The following is a 15,249-nucleotide window of genomic DNA, read 5'->3' as shown; positions in this document are numbered from 1 at the left end:
CTCCACAGTTCACAGTGAAGAGTGAACATGATGAAAACCTGCCTGTAACCAGTACCCCAGCTGAACACATGACAACACTGGCTGATGTGGAGGACTGTGGAACTTCACAACCAACCACTAATGACCAGTTCGTCTCCTCATACTGTTCTGAATCCGACACCGAAGCGTCAGACACAAACAGTGATGAGGATTGGGCCGAGACCTTGGAAGGCCCGTCGTCTTTAAACGAACCGGACTCAAAAAACGAGACACATGTGGAAGGACGAAGACAGTTTGATTGTGCAGATTGTGGCAAAGGCTTTAATACACAGGGTGTGCTAAAGCAACACACGGCGACTCATAAGAGCGAAAAGCCCTTTACTTGTCCAGTTTGTGGCAAAGGATTTGGTTTCCGTAGCAATGTGTTAAGACACATGACTTCTCATACAGGGGAAAAACTGTTTACTTGTACAATTTGTGGGAAATTCTGTAGTCAAAAAAGTAATCTGAACATTCACATGAGGATTCATACAGGGGAAAAACCCTTCACTTGTACAGTTTGTGGTAAAGGCTGCAGCCAAAGTGGTGAGCTAAAAATTCATATGAGGACTCATACAGGGGAAAGACCCTTCATTTGTATGGTTTGTGGCAAAGGATGTAGTAACAAGGGCCATCTGAATTCACACATGAGAATTCACACAGGAGAAAAGCCATATTCTTGTACAGTTTGTGAACATACATTTGCTCGGAAAGATTATCTAGCGAAACACATGAGGACTCATACAGGGGAAAAGCCCTTTACTTGTACAATTTGTCGGAAATTCTGTCGTGAAAAAAGTAATCTGAAAATTCACATGAGGACTCATACAGGGGAAAAACCCTTTATTTGTACAGTTTGTGGTAAAGGCTGTGTTAACAAAGCTAATCTAAAAACACACATGAGGATTCATACAGGGGGAAAGCCCTTCACTTGTACAGTTTGTGGTAAAGGCTGCAGCCAAAGTGGTGAGCTAAAAACTCATCTGAGGACTCATACAGGGGAAAGACCCTTCATTTGTATGGTTTGTGGCAAAGGATGTAGTAACAAGGGCCATCTAAATTCACACATGAGAATTCACACAGGAGAAAAGCCATATTCTTGTACAGTTTGTGAACATACATTTGCTCGAAAAGATTATCTAGCGAAACACATGAGGACTCATACAGGGGAAAAACCCTTTATTTGTACAGTTTGTGGTAAAGGCTGTGTTAACAAAGCTAATCTAAAAACACACATGAGGATTCATACAGGGGGAAAGCCCTTCACTTGTACAGTTTGTGGTAAAGGCTGCAGCCAAAGTGGTGAGCTAAAAACTCATATGAGGACTCATACAGGGGGAAAACCCTTTATTTGTATGGTTTGTGGTAAAGGATGTAGTAACAAGGGCCATCTAAATTCACACAGAATTCATACGGGAGAAAAGCCATATTCTTGTACAGTTTGTGAACATACATTTGCTCGGAAAGATTATCTAGCGAAACACATGAGGACTCATACAGGGGAAAAACCCTTTACTTGTACAATTTGTGGGAAATTCTGTAGTGGAAAAAGTAATCTGAACAGTCACATGAGGACTCATACAGGGGAAAAACCCTTTATTTGTACAGTTTGTGGTAAAGGCTGTGCTGACGAAGGTAATCTAAAAACACACATGAGGATTCATACAGGGGAAAAACCCTTCACTTGTACAGTTTGAGGTAAAGGCTGCAGCCAAAGAGGTGAGCTTAAAACACACATGAGGACTCATTCAGGCGGGAAGACCCTTTAGTTGCACTTTGTGGTGAATGCTTTGGTCAAACATAAAATAAAACAAAAAACGAATGATTGAACTGCTGACAGTAACTTGTGTTTTCTAAGTTGACACGTGATATCGCACAAACAACATAGGTGATCATTGATTTTAATCCAGGATAAAAGTTCAGAAATATGTTTGGTAGAATATGTGTCCGTTATATCTGTAACAATGCTTCTTATAAATAACCTTTAATACCGTTGGAAAGCTTGTTTGTGTCCCTTTTTAAAAATGGTCCTCCATTTCTAAGAAACGTGCATTTGTGGGAGGAGCAGTGCAGCTGAACATGCAAGCAGAATAAGCACTGTTGCATTGGCCATCTTCCATGGCTGAAGAAAGCCACAGACTCGGCTGTGCTGCCCAGTGTATACAATTACGCAATGTGACATAGCTATGTTTACGAAATGCTGTACCCCTTCAACTGTATATAGCCTACTTTACCCATTTTCAACAGTTTTTATTATATTCTGACACTTGCTTTGGCAATGTAAACGTATGTCTTCTCGTGCCAATGAAGCTCCTTTGAATTGAATTGTGTGGTGACCACGTACGCCGCGGGTGTGGGCGGGAATACAGAAGACATTTAGAACACACCACTGTCTGGGGGAAAGTGATGTTATTGCACACTCTAGGTAGGCTAAAAAACATTTCACACTTTCATTCCATACATAGAATAAAATAGCCGATCTTGTAGGTTGGCTATTTTCGACCATGTTGCGGGCCTACCTGCATGTTTGCTGTTTAATAGTGGTGTCAGAGTGTGCTGGGATCTGTACCTGTTTAGTGTCTATGTCCTGAACACTATCTGTACAGAGTAGAACCTCACAAACCTACATGCACACTATCTGGAGTCAATATTAACATCAATATTTAAAGTAAAATCGTCTAGGCAAATTTTTTAGCCGCAATCTATAAGTCACCTGAAACGTCGATATTGTAACCGTGAGCCAGCGATGCTTTAGTTATGAGCCGTGAACATCGCCGTGTTGATGAAAAACCTCAATCTGGGAAAATAATCACAGATAAAAGGGTAAGTTTCAGTTAGCATGGCAGTGGATGAGCGGGGAAGCTTTTTACTGACGGACCATAGCCTAGCCGAGTGTTGCCTATAGCAACAGAGAGCTAAACAGACAGTGGTGAAGAGCGATCTCAAACGGAATCAATAAAAACTGTCGTCAAAGGGCAGTGAATGGGTTAAAATAATGGATGCATGCCGAGGAGGATTTGTCACTGCACGTAGTCCTATGGGCTGGGGGGGGGGGGGGGGGGAGCAGTAGGATGGAGGCTATACGACCTCCTGGTGGGGGCTTATCACGGGCAGGTGAGTCAGTAGGATACAACAGTAGTGACATACAAATGTGTGTGGGGAGGAATATCTTGGCAAACGACTATGTCGGAGCTAAAAAAAAAGCATGAAAAAGCCAAAACTGGAAGTGTTTATGCTTGAGAATCATTGGTTTCTTCGATTTCATCTCTCCTAGACTTCCTGCGCGTCATTGTGTGTAAAGAGGAGTTTTCCCCTGAGCAGCAGGAGCGGAGCCCCAGTCTGGTCCAGGATGAGCCAGCAGAGTCTCCACAGTTCACAGTGAAGAGTGAAGATGATGAAAACCCGCCTGTAACCAGTACCTCAGCTGAACACATGACAACACTGGCTGATGTGGAGGACTGTGGAACTTCACAACCAACCAGTGACGACCAGTTCGTCTCCTCACTCTGGTCTGAATCCGACACTAAAGCGTCAGACACAAACAGTGATGAGGATTGGGCCGAGACCTGGGAAGGCCTGTCGTCTTTAAACGAACCCGATTCAAACGAGACACATGTGGAAGGACGAAGACAGTTTGATTGTGCAGATTGTGGCAAAGGCTTTAAAACACGGGGTGTGCTAAAGCAACACATGGTGACTCATAAGAGCGAAAAGCCCTTTACTTGTCCAGTTTGTGGCAAAGGGTTTGGTTTCCGTAGCAATGCGTTAAGACACATGACTTCTCATACAGGGGAAAAACCCTTTACTTGTACAGTTTGTGGCAAATGCTTTAGTGACAAGGGTACAGTGCGAAAACACATGCAAATGCATTCGGGTGTAAAGCCCTTTATTTGTGACATTTGTGGCAAAGCATGTGGTGCAAAGAATCACCTAGCTTCACACATGAGGACCCATACAGGGGAAAGGCCCTTCATTTGTATGGTTTGTGGCAAAGGATGTAGTAACAAGGGTCATTTAAATTCACACATGAGAATTCATACAGGAGAAAAGCCATATTCTTGTACAGTTTGTGAACATACATTTGCTCGGAAAGATTATCTAGCGAAACACATGAGAACTCATACAGGGGAAAAACCTTTTACTTGTACAATTTGTGGGAAATTCTGTAGTGAAAAAAGTAATCTGAACAGTCACATGAGGTCTCATGCTGAGATAAAGGCCTTCACTTGTATAGTTTGTGGTAAAGGCTGTTCTCAAAGTGGTGAACTAAAAACTCATATGAGGACTCATACAGGGGAAAAACCCTTTATTTGTACAGTTTGTGGTAAAGGTTGTGTTAACAAAGCTAATCTAAAAACACACATGAGGATTCATACAGGGGAAAAACCCTTCACTTGTACAGTTTGTGGTAAAGGCTGCAGCCAAAGTGGTGAGCTAAAAACTCACATGAGGACTCATACAGGGGAAAAACCCTTTATTTGTACAGTTTGTGGTAAAGGCTGTGCTAACAAAGGTAATCTAAAAACACACATGAGGATTCATACAGGGGAAAAACCCTTCACTTGTACAGTTTGAGGTAAAGGCTTCAGCCAAAGAGGTGAGCTTAAAACACACATGAGGACTCATTCAGGCGGGCAGACCCTTTAGTTGCACTTTGTGGTGAACTGCTGACACAAACAAAATATGTTGATCATTAATTCATTTTAATCCAGGATAAAAGTTTAGAAATATGTTTGGTAGAATATGTGTCCGTTATATCTCTAACAATGCTTCTCATAAATAACCTTTAATACCGTTGGAAAGCTTGTTTGTGTCCCTTTTGTAAATGGTCCTCCATTTCTAAGGAATGGGTAGCCAGGCACGTGCAGAGGGGGGGGCTAGGGGGGCTTGAGCACCAGCCCTTTTGCAGAAAGTGCCCTTTCTTTTTTTCTTTTTTGGGAATGGGCACATAAGGACATGTGGTGTGAGGGGCCAATAATGGCTTGTGTGGGGGGCCATTAAGTGCCATTGGCCCTTCAAGACGAACATTTGACAAGTAATGATGAATTCCACTATCATAATGAATTATCTTTTAATCTGCCATCAGTCAGTTTTAGTTTTAGACTAATATATTGCTTATTTTACTGTCCAATGACATGAAATGGCACAAGGGAAGGACTCCACAAAAAGACCACCCCCACACACATGTGCCCTCTTCTGGAGTTTGAGCCCCTGCCCCCCCAGTTGTCTCTGCACGGCCCTCACCAGACAGAATCAGCTGTTGGCAAAAGAAATTGCCTGCCAGCGGATTAAGTCTGTCTTATTAACCAGGATAAGTAATGGGCCTGTCACAATGACGATGCGTCAGAATGCCGTTGTGTAACCCCTAATGTCATGTCATATTGTGTTAATTCAGCTTGTTCTGTGTAATGCACATTGAATTGCCTTGTGGTTGAAATGTGCTATACAAATTCATTTGTATAGCAATTCACCCATTCACAGACACACACCTTTACTTAGATTGTGCATTACATTCACCCATTCACACACACACACACACACACACACACACACACACACACACACACACACACACACACACACACACACACACACCTTTACATACTGTAGATTGTACATTACATTCACCCATTCACAGACACACACCTTTACATAGATTGTACATTACATTCACCCATTCACACACGCACGCACACACAAACACTAAAGAAATATGCATGAATGTCGTGATAAAAAATATGAATGAATGTGGTGATATATATGCATGAATGTCATCTACAGTATCTATATCTCTACCCATATGCAGCTGTAGAATACACTAGGTTTGGTACTAGTAGACTTGGTACTTCTGCATGCAATAACATTGACTGCTTTCCACAGCATTGCCTCAAGTTCATCCTGGCAGAAATTTATAATCTATTTTTCTTCTTTTCCTTTTTTTCCTCTTCTCCAACACAAGTTTAGCTTTTTCTTCTTGTATTTTTTTATTCAAGTTATTTTGCCCGTCAACTCTTGAGTGCAAGAGGGACCCAGAGGGACTAATTACTGAGGAGAATTAAGATCTTCTTTGGCGTCAACGCCAGGTTACTTATGCCTTATAGTTGCGTGCCAAAAATAGGCGATCTAAGCAGGCTATACTCTCTCTCTCTCTCTCTCTCTCTCTCTCTCTCTCTCTCTCTCTCTCTCTCTCTCTCTCTCTCACTTCCTCTGTCACACACAGAAATTTAACATCTTTATTTGCATTAACATTTAACAAGAAATTCTTGAACACAAACAGTAGTGGATGCGCAAACTTGGAAAACTCTACAACAAGTGCTTCAGGTACAGATCACGGGTACAGAAAGCATCGCCTTCTCCATATATGGCGACTGCCAATTAGTGCAGACACTGGACAGAATTATGCCGATGCCTTATAGCTCTTGGCTTGCGCATGCCTGCAATCTGCAGGCCCCTCACGACTGATTTATGGACATTACCGAGGCTTCCAAATATGAACACAAGTAGTTTACATTTGTATAGCCAAGCTGTATAATAGCATCCTTAAGACGCTGGTATACTTAAGCACCTTGGTAAGGAATGCCTCTTCCAGACTGTGGTCAAATGTACATGCCACTTCCAAAATGGCCACTTATACTGTCCTCATCAACAACAACAATATCTGGTGTATTAGCTGTGACATCTGAAAAGGCATCATTTCCATTACTGTGCATGAACATGGCAGTTGAAACACGTGAGTGCTTACACATTTTGGCAGATGATGAAACATTATATGAACTTATGTCCTTAGCTAATCGTGCCTATAGCAATGTATACATTCCCTTATATACATAGCAGCCATTAAGAATATGTGACAGTGTTTCTGTAAGTGTAACTGGAGTGTGTGGTCATGGTGCAGACAATGAGGAGGAAATGTGTTAGGCTACCACAGAGAGATATTGAGTCTGGTTGGAAGGACACTCACGCGCGCGCGCACACACACACACACACACACACACACACACACTTTCATTCAATCATGCTGTTCTCAGGGTCAGGATGTGCAGCATTGCCTCGATGGCCCTTGAGGAGAATTCGCCCTGTTGTGCTTAGATCAAAGGATCCCAAGCTTTCACCCCCCCCAAAAAATAATCCTTTTTGAACTGGTGCCCGCTCTGACAAACGCTTTGAATTGTAGGAGTTGAGGCATCATTTTTTTTTCACTGAGAAGTATTGTGGAAAATAGCTTTATCTACAAGCGCACAACGCCCGAGGCGTTGGAATGGAATAGTAGACTGAGTTCAGGTCGGATGACCACCACCAGAGTTCTTTGCGTTAGTTGTTGGAACTTGGAAGCATCCTGTTCTAAAAAAGCCCCTGGCAGTAATCCAGAATTCATAGAACTATTATAGCTATACATGCGTATTATAACCCATTCTGACCGGGCACCCATTTTGGTGTTGGCATCATGTTATGCTTTAGCTATTGAAAAATAGCAGATCTACAAGCTCATATCGCGCCACCGAGTGGCGCGCTACGAGCTTGAAGGTCTGCTATTTTTGAAAAATTCGAAGAACGACTGACATTTTTAGAATCTGATCTCAGGTCAGAATGGGTTCATCAGACCAGTGTGTGTCCCGTGGAAACCTCGTATGAATCTGATCTCAGGTCAGAATGGGATAACTCCGTTCCTCTCTGAGTTGAGGAATAGGTGCAGCAGCAGTGTGTAGTATAATGCAAGGAGCCGTAGAATGGGGAATTTGTTCAAAGTGTTTTTCATCAGTCAAATCTTCAAAGATCTTTGACTCTCAGAAGATGCAACTATTGCAGCAGCAGTAGTAAGGATGTGATAATAATGCAGAACTGACACAATGTGCAGGCTTTTAACCCGTTTAGGCCTGATCTAAATCATGACAGTTTTCTGAAGTACCTACTGTATATGTTTCTATATCAGTTGTGCTCAATATTTCATGTCAAGGACCCCAAAAATCATTATGTAATTGGCCGCCGACCCCCCATCTGAAAATATGTTGTTCCAGGCAGTGACCCCCCCCCCCCCCCCCCAGAAGCAAAGATTTGAGTTAAAAGCGTTCACTCTGAAAGAATATATATTCAAAGATTTGCGCCACATTTTCATGATTTTTCGTCAGTCAAATAGCAGATCTACAAGCTCGTAGCTCGTAGCGCGGCACCGAGTGCCGCGCTACGAGCTTGTAGATCTGCTATTTTTCAATAGCTTAAAGTATAAACACCAAAAGGGGTTCCCGTCCAACATGGGTTAAGTATAAAGCTCTTCAGTCAGGCTCCGACGCCTTTTGCATTTTGATCAGCAAAACACAGCAATCTCGCCAAACTTTTTATATCTTAGCTGCATGGATCATTACTCTGCCAAAAGACTGACAATTAAAGAGCTATTCTGATATATATATACTTTTCTTTTTTACACAGGCTGCAGATAAAGTTAATGCTGTATTTTTCTGGTCCCCGGGTGGAGAGAACGTGCTTTTACGCCTTCACCCCAGTGTTGTTTTTGGCGTCAAAGTTTTAGTCATAGTCTCTTGAATAGTTTAGTTTTAGTCACATTTCAGTCACCCGGAATGCTTTAGTGTTAGTCATAAGATTTAGTCGACTAAATCCAGAGGTTGATTTAGTTGACTAAACTGTATTTTGGCGGGCCTTGATGCCGTCGTAATGACTGATTTTTACATTTACTGAAAATAGCAGATCTACAAGCTCACAACGCCAGCTTGTACATCGGCTATTTTCAGCATGCAACCAAGTGTAAAATGACTTATACTAGATCTCTTGTCCACTGTAGTCCCTTCCTAACATTTTAGTCTATAGTTTTTTATTTGTTGATGAAATTGTCAGTATATTTAGTCTTATAGTTTTAGTCATCGTAGCTTCGTTTTCATTTAGTTTCCATTTAGTTTTCGTCAGTGGAAAAAGGTAGTCGACGAACATTTTTCGTCTTGGTTTTAGTCGACAAAATCAACACTGCTTCACCCAGGTGATGGTTGCTCAGGTGGCTTTGATGAACGCGCGGTGGAGCTGTTAATTAAGTGACACTTTGACACCGCATACTGGACGAGTCTGCGGTCGAACCCGGCGACCTTCCCACTTCCAGATGACCTCTGACTGTACCCCACTCAGCTATGAAGGTCAGACTATATGACCTCTGTACCCCACTCAGCTATATGAAGGTCAGGACTATAAGCTCACTCTCACAGCCAGGTCATAACTGACCAGGTTTTGCAAGGGTTTTTATACAAGTCGATCATTTTCAACATTTGACTATGTCATTAATATGTACCTTAGAGCTTTTCTGATTGAATATGTTTTTTTTGTTTTTAGATGTAGAGGCATTCGACATCCAAACGTCTAACTCCACATGGTGAGGGCCTTGGGGTGTTTTGACTCGTACTCCATCCAACAGAAAAAAGGTTTTGTAGTTCAACTGAAGACTCTTTATTATCTCCAAATATATCTCCAAACAAAACATGAAATAATAAGTGGTCAAAAACTGTATGCCTGATTGAATATCGTTTTTTTTTTTTTTTTTAGATGTAGAGGCATTCGACATCCAAACCTCTAACTCCACATGGTGAGGGCCCTGGGGTGTTTTGACTCGTACTCCATCCAACAGAAAAAAGGTTTTGTAGTTCAACTGAAGACTCTTATTATCTCCAAATATATCTCCAAACAAAACATGAAATAATAAGTGAGTATAAAGCGGTCAAAAACTGTATGCCTTCCTGGCCTCACCAGACATTTTCTATTGTTCCCAAAATGCATGTCAAGTGACCTTAAACAAGCAACGGTGCTTCCTGAAAGTGATCTTCCACCTTTCACACACACCTTTTCTAGTCCTGAGCTCATTCTGTCAGCATGTTGCCACGTACCCTACACCACTATGTCAGTAAAACACATACATGTTCTATATTCTTACATGTAGGTCCAGTGTTCTGGAGGCAGGGTATGGGGCCCCTCGTGCTCTTCACATTAAGGTCCATAGGGGCCTCGTTAAAGCTAAGGTAAAGGTTAGAACGAATGTCTTCTGTAAGCCATATGAGTCAAGGGGGGCAGCTAAATGGGTGGTGTTGGGGGGGGGGGGGGGGGGGGGGGGGGGGACAGAGAGAGAGAGAGAGAGAGAGAGAGTTTTATTGAAAGAGAGATGGAGAGGGTCATCCAAGCAGTACAATATTGATTTAACGTAAAAAGAAATGCTGCGGATGACAAATCCCAAGACTGCCTTTTAGGTAGAGATGCGCAAAAGATGTGTTTATTATGATGAGAGCACCACTTACAATCTGGAGGTTGTCGCCAAAGTGTGGGTTTCCTTTCCCTCGATACTAAAAGTATATAGATCATGACTCGGCTCATTAGGAGTCAGTAATTATCTCATCTCTGCTATTCTCTGTTATTATTATGGCACACGTTTTGGGTGTGAAAGAAATAATTAGCATTCCATCAACCACCTTGGAATGTGTCCTCATACTGTCCTTAGACACAGATTCAGACTATAGTTGCTACGAGAATGACGTCTATAGCCAACACCAACTCGGGGGTTCCTGGATCGCTGCCCTCCACAAATTCCTATAATCAAACGTCAGGGTCTTGAGCTCTGCAGTGTTGTCAGCCAAGCTGTCGCGCCGCAGGCAGCACGTCTACATAGGTGGTACGATTCTTTCCCCTCCTGGCTTTGCCCAGGGTTGGCTCCCATAGGGTCAATTTACTTGCCTCTAGTTCTGGGTGCCAGATGCAGTACTGCCCTGCCAGCCTCATCCTTCTCTCTCTGACTTTGTCCGTGACCCGTGGCAGGTCCCCATAGAGGTCCACATTTCTGATGCGGTCCGTCCATGTGACATCTATAGCCTAGTGCCATTCTTAGCATGGCCTTAGCCCATTCTGACCTGAGATCAGATTAAAAAAATGTCTTCTACATCCTGACAGTTTTCTGAAAAAGCTATGTTTCTATGTCAGTGTTTCTTCGATTTTTCAAAAATAGCAGACCTACAAGCTCGTAGCGTGCCACTCGGTGGCGCGCTATGAGCTTGTAGATCTGCTATTTTTCAATAGCTATAAGGCATGACATAATGCTAACACCAAAAGGGGTTTGCGCTCAGAATGGGTTAATTAACCTATTAAATCTGGGAAAGCGTCTGTGTCATTTTAAATGTTTAGTTTTTTTCAGTTTTTCAGATGGGGGTCCGCGGACAAATACATATCAATTTGGGTGGCCGTTATAAGCGCGAGAACAAGTGTTTCTGGAAACCAGGCTAGGTTTAGAATGCATTTGTGTAATCGATCGTAAACAGGTTCAATCTTTTTGACCCTTTGCTTGACTCTGACCTGTCGGCTCTACTTAGCGGAGCGTTTTCTCATCACTGGCGGGCCGCGGAGAGAAACGATCTGCCTCGCGGCGAAAAAATAAAAAAAGGACAAACATTGATTGGCCTATATAAAGAGCAGCTGTCTCCGTTGCATATTCAATAAGAATATATAGGGCCTGCTCCTCAAGGTCGTCCCGATGGTCGGCCCAGAGCCTTGTGAAGTTCAAAGCCTGTCTCATGTTTACTTTGATTCAGTGTATAAGGTTACAACCGACCCGGGGAATATCCACAAGAACCCGCCCCGGCCCGGCTTTCTCTCTGTTCTCTCTATCAGAACCGTGTATGCTTATCTGAAATATTTAAAAGGACGTTTGAAGGGAGCGTCTGTTCAAAGCAGCTGTTCTGTGCTGGTCTGCTGGACCCATTCCTGACATAAAAGCGTGTACGTGTCCTTTAAAGGAAGGGTGTGCAATGTGCCACAGCCATGTAACAATGTACACTCTGTACACTACAGTATATATGTATGTAGTAGAAGTGGTGGCACTTCTACTACATACAGGTGGCACTTGAAGCAGGATTTGAATCCTGCTTCAAAGGACTGACATTTTTTACCTACATCACAAAAAGGGTGCTTCTCTACAGACAGATTTATTCAGAAAGCCCACAGATAAGCAAAGCAAAGTTCTTTGTTTACCCAGGGAAGTAGACTAAGCTCGAGATGCTTGTTTACAGCCACACCCTGCTCATAGAACATTTCATGGTATAGGGGTTCAATGCCTTGCTCAAGGGCACTTCAGCGGTGGTCATTTTAACGTGCCGGTCCGGGGATTCGACCTGGCGACCTTCCGGTATCAAGACCGCTCCGCAAACCGTTCGGCCACCGCTGCCCAGGATAGGAATACTTTACTCCATTGTGTTCCGGCGTTCTCCTAATTTGAGAGACAAACTTGTCTTACACTCCGTCTACGCCCATACCGCCATCCTTTCACACATTCCTCCTGGCAACTACAATGCCCTAATTAATTGTGCTCATTGCAGCTACACCAAAAAATGAAGTGCTTCACACATCCTCATATTGGCAAAGAAATAGCTACTACTTTTGTTGTTTAACCTCATCAAGTGCCCCTGTATGTGGGCCGGCTTGCTTATATTGGAAAAACAAGCAGAGTGGTGGCGAACACAATCGGCTTCTACTTCAACGTGAAGCTAATTATATTTTCACACTTAATACTATGGCTACTCATGGCCTTAATGAGTTGAATTTGATGTCAAGCCATTTCTGGGATACATTTCTACTTTTACTATGTTTTAACCTTTACCTTATATTGTGTATACTTTAATCTGCATGCCATATAATGCTGTCCTTACATAGCCTGGTTTATAAGCCAGACCCAATCAGCCGTTGGCAAAAAAAAGAATTGCCTGCGGCGTGATTTGAGTCTGGCTTATTAGCCAGGCTAGTCCTTACATGCCATGTCCTTCACACACACACGTGTGAAACTGATCAGTTTGGTAGAGTGATCTCATCTCCTCTGCCCTTTTCCTCCTCCATTTGCATATACGTTTTCACGCTTTAAAAAACATTTCATGATGCAGTGGTTAAAATAATCCTATTAAAGAAAAGTTGATTGTATTGCTATATCAGAGTCTTGCTCAAGGGCACTTCGACACTGACTCTGAACTGGGAACCTCACGGTTTTACCATCCTGCTGTTCCACCAGCTGCTGCTCTATCTACCCCTGAGCCACGTACAGCCGCCCACATAAGAGATGTGCTGTTGTTGCTGATGTTTCAATTTATGTTTCTCTTTTTATTTTGGTTTATATAGAGCACCAAAGTCTGACGTCACTTTCAGTAGAGGGCGCCAGTACACAGGTTCATGTATTTTTTTATTTGCATTGAAGGGGATTTTAGGTCGCTTCATATAAGAACTGTGTTTGAAAAATAAACCAATCATCCCGGCCTTTCTGAGGCCATGGTTCTCAGCAGGAAACCGGTGGTAGGGTAGGGAACCGGGTAGGGAATGAGTTGGAGGAAACACATCGACTCACTGGCCTCGGAATCCCCCAGGAGGAAGTCACTAATGTTGCTCTGGAGAGGGAAGTCTGGAGCTCTCTGGTGGAGCTGTTGCCCCCGCGACCCGACTACGGATAAGCGGTTGAAGATGGATGGATGGATGGATCCTGGCTTTTCTGTCAGGGGGGTGGCTGTGCGTCGTTAATTATGTCCATTCATATTTGATACAGCCAGTTTCTGGAGAAAATGGAATTAATGTGGCCGCAAAAGCAATGAAAGTAGAAATTAGAAAGTATGAAAGCAATGTTGCTGCTAATATGCATCACGCCCAGCTGTCAACACATTGCGTTCCTGAGATTCCTCGTTGACATAAGCTCAGCTGGCAGTGACTCGACTCGTAGTAACCACGAAACATTAAATATCAATAAAATAAAATAAAACGTAATTAACATTTCTGTTGTGCGACGGGCAGCTGCAGCAAAATGACGAAATGACAAAAACGATGGGTTATAGCCAAACCAAATGGACCCTTACAGGTCCAACACTGGTTATCGAAGCGTGCACACACACACACACTGTTGAAATGTAAAATTTACATTTCAACGAAAGGACCTGTAAATGACAACACAAAAACTAAGGCACTGGTGTCGTACTTCTGGTTTACCGGAATGGGGTGCAACTCCCTGCAGTGCCCTGCTCAATTTGTTGTATTTACATGGTTCATTGGTCCATGGCATTGCAATTTCCGCAATTTCCGCAATTTCCGCAATTACGATTTCCGCAAATTTCCGCAATTCCACAATTTCCGCAATTAACATTTCCACATTTGTGGGAGTGTGTAGGTTTTATTTTGCGTAGAGAGATGTGTGGTGGAAGTGTGGTTTGGTCGGAGATAGAGCACGAATGAACGGCCATGTGCTCATGTACCCCCTGTCTATTAGGTCAGAAAAGTAATATTTAAACAGTAAATAAGACATTTTTGGCGAATGCAATGTAGTCTATATGTTTTGTGGGAGTGTGCAGGTTTTATTTTGCATAGAGAGATGTGTGGTGGAAGTGTGGTTTGGTCGGAGATAGAGCACGAATGAACGGCCATGTGCTCATGTACCCCCTGTCTATTAGGGTAGCAGGATGACTGAATCATGTTGCCATAATTTATTTGAAACATTTAATAGTAAATTGAATGAAGTTAACCGAATCATGTTGCCCCGACAAAACATTGTGATGACAGTAGAGTCATTGCATAACATAATGTGAATGCAATCATTGCATTCAATTTAGCAAAATATGGCAGTGGGGTGTATTATTATTATTATTATTATTATGAATTGTCCTATTTGGATCTGTAGCCACTGGCAATGCCTGGTTTGTCCATCTGTACCTGCATAGATTGATTGGTCATGCCTGCCTGAGGCCTGACATCATGTGCTTGTTTTTTCTAGAATGTGGCAGATTTGTTTTCTTCACCCCAGAAACTAGCATCTTTGTTTATGATTAAATATTAATGAGAAGCCTCTCTGAGAGTATCCTAAATGTTAGCCTCACAATATGCCAAACGTCTATTGCAAAGTGTTTGTAAAGAAAGGAAGTCAGCATGCAGTCCCTAGAGGAGCTAGCCTACTGTAGGCCTACAACAGTCCCTAGAGGAGCTAGCCTATACTGTAGGCCTCCAACAGTTGTATCCTGAGGACTTCAGCTTTAAACTGGGCAACTCAACAACAGCGTTCGCCCCTTGATTATGGATTACTACGTGTTTGAAGACATCAAAGGTCAGAATTTAATTGTAATTTTTTGCTGAATGGATTTTCATTGATTGTTTGTGCCCATGCTGTCTGCTGCTATGCTATGGGGTGCTAACCATGCTGTCTGCTGCTATGCTATGGGGTGCTAACCATGCTGTCTGCTG

The sequence above is a fragment of the Protomyctophum bolini genome (genome assembly GCF_963924005.1).
Source record: "Protomyctophum bolini genome assembly, chromosome: 14".
Taxonomy (NCBI): Eukaryota; Metazoa; Chordata; class Actinopteri; order Myctophiformes; family Myctophidae; genus Protomyctophum; species Protomyctophum bolini.
This window is presented reverse-complemented; position numbering follows the sequence as displayed.